The sequence below is a fragment of the Somniosus microcephalus genome, chromosome 6 (genome assembly GCF_052327205.1).
Source record: "Somniosus microcephalus isolate GS21.2 chromosome 6, FLI_Smic_1.0, whole genome shotgun sequence".
NCBI classification, from domain to species: domain Eukaryota; kingdom Metazoa; phylum Chordata; class Chondrichthyes; order Squaliformes; family Somniosidae; genus Somniosus; species Somniosus microcephalus.
Genome location: NC_140992.1, coordinates 118747116 through 118756421, shown reverse-complemented (window position 1 = coordinate 118756421; position 9306 = coordinate 118747116). Strand labels below are relative to the sequence as shown.

General features: G+C 52.7%; 1 pseudogene; it reads left to right on the top strand.

Annotated features, from left to right (window-relative positions):
- The first annotated feature begins 6872 nt into the window (after positions 1–6872).
- Positions 6873–8764, top strand: LOC147116039 (alpha-1,4-N-acetylglucosaminyltransferase pseudogene; annotated as a pseudogene).
- The last annotated feature ends 542 nt before the right edge of the window (positions 8765–9306 follow it).

Sequence of the window (9306 nt, the reverse complement as noted above, 5' to 3'; positions counted from 1 at the left end):
GACGGTTAGCGCTGATCCTGTATCCAATTCCATTTTAACTTGGGACCCTGCTATCGTGAGGGTGACCCAAATGGTTCGGTGATCCTCTTTTGCGATTACATTGTGAAGTTTGAGACAGCTTCGTCTCCTGTTCCCAGATTCACTATCGCTCATCTGGTCTTTGGAACTACTGTCCGTCATCTTTTGTACTTTCTTGTACGGTTCCTTAGTAGCCTTTTTGTTGTCGCTGGTCTTCTTCCCAGACCTGCAAACTCATGCAATGTGTCCCATCTTCCCGCATTGTCTGCATATTTTGTCTTTGGACCAGCAGTCCTTCTGGTCATGGTTAGTTCTGCCGCAGCGATAAAATTTTGCAAATCCCCGTGTCATTTCGTGGGTGCCGTATTCCTGTGGTTTTTGTTGAATTTCTGCAGCTCCCCTGGCTGCTGCTTCATATGATACTGCCACGCTGAAAGCCTTATCTAGCGTCAGCTCTTTCTCTGAGAGTAACTTCTTCTGTGTTCCTTCACTCAGGAGTCCACAGACAAATTTGTCCCGTAGGGTATCTGCCAGTCCTGCTCCGAACTGGCAGTGCTTTGATAGCTTGCGTAGTTCCGTAAGATACTCAGCATTGCTCTCAGCTTTGTGCTGAGTTCTCCTGTGGAATTTAAATCTTTCTGCTATCAACAGCGGTGCAGGGTTTAAGTGTTCCTGTAGGACAGCAACAATTTCGTTAAAACTCTTTGCCTTCGGTTTGGCTGGAGTAATCAGGTCCCGCAATAGGCCGTACGTTCTAGCGCCCATTAAGTTTAGCAATATTGATGCCTTTTTCCCCTCCGCTATTTCGTTTGCCTCGAAATATACCTCGACTCTTTCCACGTACGTGGTCCAGTCCTCTATTGTATTATCAAAAGCAGTGATACAGCCAGTCTTCGGCATCTTGCAAATCTAAAATGGCGCCTCCCGCGCTTTGCCTTCTTCCCCGATTTAACAAAATGGCGCCTCCCGCGCTTTGCCTTCTTCCCCACTGTTGTTAGCACTGCTTTCCACAGTTTCTTGCGCGTTTAATATTGATTTTTTTTCTTTTATTATTTTCCCGTCGTGGAGCGGACCCTCTGGGACACTTCCCTCCCTCTTCTTAGGTCCGAACGCTGCCCGGCTTCGAAGCACCGGCCGCGCCCTGTGTGCTCCACCCTCTCTCTCTCTCTTTGCTTCCCGATTCGCTGCCCGGCCCCGTTGAAAAGCCACTCGATCGAGCTCTAACCCGCCGCAGCCCAGGAAGGATCAGTGCACTACCTGCCACCAGCCCGATTAGCTGGGAACCTACAGACCGAGGAACCAAGCCTGGCTCTGGACAGTCTCTCCTGCAAGTTTTTAATCCGACGATTTGGAGGGCGGTTGCCCACGGTCGACGCCCGCTTCTCGAGTTTCTATGGATTTTTTTTTTTCTTTCTTCTGGCTTTGACCTTCGATAACGTCGTCTGAGGTGCTGCCAAGTTGCAGGTAAGTTCGCTTCTTACTCGTCGCCAGTGTTACGTCCGTGAATAATTGAGACACGGACAGCAGGAGTGAACAAAATAAGTCTTTACTGGTGGAAGTCAATAGTGAAACTAAAAAAAACAGAGGCTCACTAGCGCCTTTTATACAGGGGTGGTCACTGCCGGTACTGCAGTCTGAGACCAGTTATTCTCTTAAAGGTACATACACAACAGAGGGGTAGAGAGAGGGAGGCGGGAGTGAGAGAGGGGGGTAGAGAGAGAGGGAGTGGTGCAGAGAGAGGGAGGGGGAGAGAGAGGGAGGGATGGGGAGAGAGGGAGGGGGGAGAGAGAGAGAACTTCGGGGGAGAGGGGAGAGATAGAGCTGGGGGTGGGCGGGAGAGCTCGGGGTGGGGGGAGAGAGAGCTGGGGGGGGTGAGAGAGCTCGGGGGGGGAGAGAGAGCTCGGGGAGGGGGGAGAGAGAGCTGGGGGTGGGGGGTGAGAGAGCTCGGGGGGGGGAGGGGGAGAGAGAGAACTCCGGGGGTGAGGTGGGGGAGAGAGAGAGCTCGGAGGGGGAGAGAGAGCTCGGAGGAGGGAGAGAGAGCTCGGAGGGGGCAGGGAGAGAGCTCGGAGGAGGGAGAGAGAGCTCGGGGAGGGGGAGGGAGAACTCGGGGTGGGGGAGAGAGAGCTATAGGAGGGGAGAGAGAGAGCGCGGGGAGAGAGGGAGCTCGGGGTGGGGGAGAGAGCTCGGGCTGGAGGGAGAGAGAGAGATCGGGGCGGGGCAGAGAGAACTCGGGGCGGGGGGAGAGAGAGCTCGGGGTGGGGAGGGAGAGAGCTCGGGGCGTGGGGAGAGAGAGCTCGGGGTGGGGGAGAGAGAGCTATGGGGGGGAGAGAGAGCGCGGGGCGAGAGGGAGCTCTGGGTGGGGGAGAGAGCTCGGGGTGGGGGGAGAGAGAGCTCGGGGCGGGGGGAGAGAGAGCTCGGGGCGGGCGGAGAGAGAGCTCGGGGCGGGGGGAGAGAGAGCTCGGGGCGGGGAGAGAGAGAGCTCGGGGCGGGGGGAGAGAGAGCTCGGGGCAGGGGGAGAGAGAGCTCAGGGTGGGGGGAGTGAGAGAGCTCGGGGTGAGGGAGAGAGCTCGGGGCGGGGGGAGAGAGAGCTCGGGGTGGGGGGAGTGAGAGCTCGGGGCGGGGGGAGAGAGAGCTCGGGGCGGGGGGAGAGAGAGCTCGGGGAGGGGGAGAGAGAGCTCGGGTGGGGGGAGAGAGAGCTCGGGGAGGGGGAGAGAGAGCTCGGGGCGGGGGGAGAGAGAGCTCGGGGCGGGGGGAGAGAGAGCTCGGGCTGGGGGGAGAGAGAGCTCGGGGAGGGGGAGAGAGAGCTCGGGGTGGGGGGAGTGAGAGAGCTCGGGGCGGGGGGAGAGAGAGCTCGGGACAGGGGGAGAGAGAGCTCGGGGCGGGGGGATAGAGAGCTCGGGGAGGGGGGAGAGAGAGCTCGGGGTGGGGGAGAAAGCTCGGGGTGGGGGAGAGAGAGCTCGGGACAGGGGGAGAGAGAGCTCGGGGCGGGGGGAGAGAGAGCTCAGGGCGGGGGGAGAGAGAGCTCGGGGTGGGGGGAGAGGGAGCTCGGGGTTGGGGGAGAGAGAGCTCGGGGCGGGGGGAGAGAGAGCTCGGGGTTGGGGGAGAGAGAGCTCGGGTGGGGGAGAGAGCTCGGGGTGGGGCGAGAGAGAGAACCCCGGGGGAGAGAGAGCTCGGGGCGGGGGGAGAGGGAGCTCGGGGCAGGGGGAGAGAGAGATCAGGGCGGTGAGAGAGAGCTCGGGGCGGGGGGAGAGAGCGCACAGGGCAGGGGGAGAGAGAGCTCGGGGTGGTGAGCGAGAGCTCGGGGCGGGGTGAGAGTGAGCTCGGGGCAGGGGGAGAGAGAAAGCTCAGGGCGGGGAGAGAAAGAGCTCGGGGTGGGGGAGAGAGCTCGGGGCGGGGGGAGGGAGAGCTCGGGGCGGGGGGAGAGAGAGCTCGGGGCGGGGGGAGAGAGAGCTCGGGGCGGGGGGAGAGAGAGCTCGGGGCGGGGGGAGAGAGAGCTCGGGGCGGGGGGAGAAAGAGCTCGGGGCGGGGGGAGAGAGAGCTCGGGGCGGGGGGAGAGAGAGCTCGGGGCGGGGGGAGAGAGAGCTCGGGGCGGGGGGAGAGAGAGCTCGGGGTGGGGGGAGAGAGAGCTCGGGGCGGGGGGAGAAAGAGCTCGGGGCGGGGGGAGAGAGAGCTCGGGGCGGGGGAGAGAGCTTGGGGTGGGGGAGAGAGAGCTCGGGGTGGGGGAGAGAGCTCGTGGTGGGGCGAGAGAGAGAACTCCCGGATAGAGAGAGCTCGGGGCGGGGGGAGAGAGAGCTCGGGGCGGGGGGAGAGAGAGCTCGGGGCGGGGGGAGGGAGAGCTCGGGGCAGGGGGAGAGAGAGCTCGGGGCGGGGGGAGAGAGAGCTCGGGGCGGGGGGACAGAGAGCTCCGGGAGGGGGGAGAGAGAGCTTGGGGTGGGGGAGAGAGCTCGGGGTGGGAGGAAATAGAGAGCTCGGGGTGGGGGAGTGAGAGCTCGAGGTGGGGGAGAGAGAGCTCGGGGCAGTGGGAGAGAGAGCTCGGGGTGGGGGAGAGAGCTTGTGGTGGGGCGAGAGAGAGAACTCCCGGGGGGAGAGAGCTCGGGGCGGGGGGAGGGAGAGCTCGGGGCGGGGGAAGAGAGAGCTCGGTGGCGGTGAGAGAGAGCTCGGATTGGGGGGAGAGAGAGAACTCCAGGGGAGAGAGAGCTCGGGGTGGGGGAGTGAGCTCGGGGTGGGGGAGAGGGAGCTCGGGGCAGGGGGAGAGAGAGCTCGGGGCGGGGGAGAGAGCTCGTGGTGGGGCGAGAGAGAGAACTCCCGGGGGGAGAGAGCTCGGGGCGGGGGGAGAGAGAGCTCGGGGCGGGGGAAGAGAGAGCTCGGGGGCGGTGAGAGAGAGCTCGGGGTGGGGGGAGAGAGAGAACTCCGAGGGAGAGGGGACGGTGAGTGAGAGCACGGAGGGCTGACAGAGACCTCGCACATGATCCGCTCGCCTCCACTCCGCTTCCACCCGGGTCCCCAGCATCGCGATCCACGAGTTGGGGTGTGTGCGAAGAGAGCACTGGGTGACACAGTCTCTGCCAACAGTTCTTTAATATAAATTTGAACCACTCTGTAAAGCAGTTTCACCATTGTGAATAAAATGGGTGGGAAGAGCCATCATTGTCAAACCGGTTGGGTTGGAAACAGTCATTCTTGACGCACAGCACCGGGATGAGAATGCGAGCAGCCTCTCCCCAGAAGCAACAAGGAATTGAACAGACACACCTTTCCAACAGGTTCATCATTATCGCATTGTAGAAATTGGGGAAATGCAATAAATAAAGAAAGATTTGCATTTATAAAGCGCCTCTCACGACCACCAGACGCCTCAAAGCTGTTTACAGTCAATGAAGTACTTTTGAAGTATAGTCACTGTTGTAATGTGGGAAACGTGGCAGCTAATTTGCGCACAGCAAGCTCCCACAAACAGCAATGTGATAATGACCAGATAATCTGTTTTTGTTATGTTTGTTGAGGGATAAATGGATTTATCTATAATAATTTTCACATGGCTGGATCAAACAAAGCTAAATTTTTCAGTAAAATGATGTGTCATTTGAAGAGGCTCCAGCCACAGTCAGTTGTCATTTGTTTTCACTGTGGCTTTGGTAGGATATGTGACATGATGTGCTCATGTGCAGAGAGGCTTTCTGTACCAGTTCATTTTCCTGCTACCAGTTATAAAGCAAAAGATCGCACTGGCCCTGAAATGTTCAGATTTGATGTAATTTGGATTGTTAAGTAAAAAACCAAAATGTGCCAACATGGGGAACTTCAAGTTTTCTAGTTGGTTGAAGTCTCTGTTCCACAAGTGGGCTGAATCTAATAATTCAGGTCAGGCAGCTTCTATGGAGCAAGGAAGAAAGTCACTGTTTCAGGTTAACATTCTGTGCGAGCTGGAAGGCACTACAGATAAACAGCATAAAAGAAACAGAGCAAAGGAAAGGGGGTAGGGGATGGATCACATGTAGAAGAAATGAAAAGGATGACCGATAAAGTGATGAAGCGGAGAACATAATCTTAAATTTTAGCCTTCCCATTTAGGAAGGAAATCAGGAAGCACTTTCCTTACCACATTCTCACTCCCATCTCGGTCCAGTTATGAGTGGGAACAGGGTGGAAGCACACACAACATCGGAGTGCAGAACTTACCCCCCTGCTGTCAGTATGCCCACTGTCATAGTGAGTGGGGCCTTTAGATAGGCAGCCAAGGTTCCCACTGAAAACAGGTGGGAGCCTTGTTGTGTCTGTATATAATAAGACACAGACTGCAGGAGAACGGTACAACAGGTGTTTACTCAACGTGGCTCACACTGGAACTGATCTGTACAGATTACTACTCAGTACTATATACAGTTGTGGTCACTGCCGGTACTGCAGTATACATGAACTGTAAAAGATAGTTCCCCCCTTAAAGGTATATACATTACAATTCCTCCCCTTTTAGATTAACAGTACCATAACACTCATTTAACAATTAAATATCAAACTAATTACAATTAACACTTTTAACATGCAACATTAGCTGAAAATAGTCTATTTATATATTCAGTCTTTGGGGAGGCTTCCTGATCCTTTCTGGATAGCGCCTTTCCCGAGTGTCTTGCTCTTGGTGCGGAGGCCTTTAGATAGGCAGCCAAGGTTCCCACTGAAAACAGGTGGGAGCCTCACTATACAATGCAAATCCTGGTCCTATGATAGCAATAGGACCCACTGCAATTTTCAAATAGCAATGGGCAGAACACAGTCTACATGGGCTCTGCACATACACATTTGCTCAGACGGAACAATCTGAATTGGTGTTTGCACAGGGTCACAGAGGGTGTGTGATAGGGAAAATGTGATGAAGTGGTAAGTGGCCTCAACAGGAAAAACCCTATTACCACACTCCCTACTGCACAAAGGTAACAGGTAGGAGCACAATTAACACTGAAAAGGGTTTACAGGTGGCAGGACATAAAGATTTTAATTATATATAAAATAAATCAGGTACTCTCTTTCTTTGTTTCTATTTCCTTGCTCACAAACAAAAGTAAAAGGTATCACTAGCGTAACTGTTTCTGTGCTTACCCCTCCGTCTCAGAATCTTTCTGTCCTGATCTCTGTCATTTCTGTTCCATTCTATCTCTTTGTGAAAAACTTTCGGAAAACCTTAAAAGGCATCTCAACCCATTTGCAGCTGAGGCTGAAAGGGCAGGTTGTAAGAAGTGACAGACCAAAGTGAAGGGAAAGGGATCAGTTTGTAGAGAAGTGAGAGTAGCCCATTCCCCAACTCAACTACTGATGCCTGCTGAAGTCGAGGTGGTGCTGCGAGGAAGGTTGCCCCTATGCCGCTCCACAGCACCATATTGCACATGACTGCAAGGAAGTGCGGCCAAGTTTCAGGCAACAGCTTTCCCTGCAGATTCACAAGTTCTCTGCAGCATGGTAACTGCCGGTGTCCTTACAGCAGACGGTACAGAACGTCATTTGCCTCTCTGCTAACCTGGAAACTGAGAAGTCTGGTCCCCACATCATTTCCAGGTAGGTTTGCCAGGCTGTACAGAGACAGTTGCTGGCATCTTACCAGCTGCAGTCCAAGAGGCAAGACTGGCATTCGATGACCCTGGCATGCCTTCTTTCATGCAGTACCATGTAAAGCAGGACATACTATGATTAGTGAGCTTCTGGAGAACCTTCCAACATAATGGTTCATCAGACATTCACATATCATAGTGATGCCATCAGGGGCCTGCTGGCACAATCTCCTTTGGAAAGAGGGGCTACCCCTCTCTGCAGATGATGGTTTCACCTTGTGTATTCCTCACTTCTTCACTGTCTAACTCTGGATGTCTCTGGGCTCAGGGACTTGGATTGAGTGAGGATGCGTGCTAACATTTGCTGGCATTGCTAGATGCTGAGGGAGCAGTAAGGGGACCTGTGCTGTCTCCTGGTCATTGATGGTAAGCAATTCCAGCACTTTGGTAGTGTGTGAGGGGAAGTCACTGCAAGTGGCAGACATGCTTAATAGAGTTTTGCCGACTCAGCTTACTTTGCCTCGCCCAGTTAGTTCTTCACTGTTCACCACATCTGGAGGAGAAAAGAGGAAGGGAGGTTAGAATTGTTTCCTAGTGAGTAGAACTGACTGGTCAATTTCAGTCGTGGCGTGACGGTTTCATGTTGTGGTTCATTGACAATTAATGAAGGGGACAATAACAGGAGAAGCAAAATGATTTCAGCTAACACATGGCCTCCTACTTCCCCATCTATTACACCTCTCAATGGCCAAGTTCTTTCTTTCTAGACTTCCTTAACAACACTTTAGATAGTATATCTGGTGCCATGTAGTGGAAGGGTGCAGCTTCATGCCCATAATTCTACAGGGAGAGATCATTGGGGAGGAAACGAATTCAAACATTTGCTTACAATCCTGTGAGTGTCTTCCGGCGATACCTTGATCCTCTACAAACTGGGTTTCTTGGCCGAGAATGGTCTATAGCTAAGAAGCATTCACAGAGATTGAAGAAGAAACAAGTTTAACTATGGTGAAAATGAGCATGATGGTTTACATTTTACTCTGTCCATTATACTACAGGTAAATCCAGATTTGGAAAGATTTTGGATCCATGTGCTTGCTGACGGCTGCAGGTTAGCACTGCTATGGAAATACGGTGGCATCTACCTGGATACCGACATAATTTCAATGAAGCCCTTGCCATTTGCCACTTTTACTTCTGTACAATCATCAGGATATTTCAGTAATGGAGCAATGGGATTTCATTACAGTCACCATCATTTTATGTGGGATTGCTTGGAAGATTTTGTGGCCAATTATGTTGGACACCTTTGGGGTCATCAAGGCCCTGAACTGATAACCCGTGTTCTGAAGCGATGGTGCAAGTCTAATAACCTGGTCTCCTTCACTGGAAAGGAATGCAATGGCATCTCTTTCTGGATCTCAAGGCGGTTCTATCCAATCCCATATCAAAACTGGGAAAATTACTATGCTCCCTGGAAAAAGGAGAATATCGAGAGCTTCTTCTCAGGTACATATGGAGCACATGTCTGGAACTATATGAATTCCAGCAAGAAAAGAAAAGTAATTGCTGGAAGTGGCTCATTAATGGAATATCTCTTTCAGATGTATTGTCCAACTACATACAGAAATTTAATTCAATCTAGAAATAGTTATCAGTCACTTAGTGGTTAAGATTTTGGGGGCCATTGAGGACGGATTGCCCAAAATGGGGTGGGTGGGCGGGGCATAATGTGGGATAGAACCTGGAAATTTCACCCATTACACCTTCATTTGGCCCAACAGAACTCTCACCAGCTGGGAGCTGGACTGAGTTTTGCTCTAAAACTCGTAAAGGCTCCAAGACAGCACGAAAATGGCCATTTGCCTCCTTAGGAGCATTTCAAAATCTCCACAGCATGTTTTTGGGGTTCAGTTGTATTGTGAACTATATCTTCTGGAGTTGGGTTTTTAAGGCATATTTTTGGCGTTCTGTTACTTTGTAAAGTATCAATCTTATCTGGGAATGCTTGATGCTAATCTAATACCGAGAGCCAAAAATGGAAACATGTTTTAATCCCAAATACAGCTTCCTTTATGTGTATGAGAACAAAGCTCATGAGAAAATTTCTGGCAAATTTTTAAAATTATATACAATATAAAATAGGAAATAAACACAACCTTATTTGAGTAAAAGCCCATTAAGCACAATGGCAATCTCTAAGCCATTCACTATAATAACTGGTTTCCTAACCAACTGCTCTTAC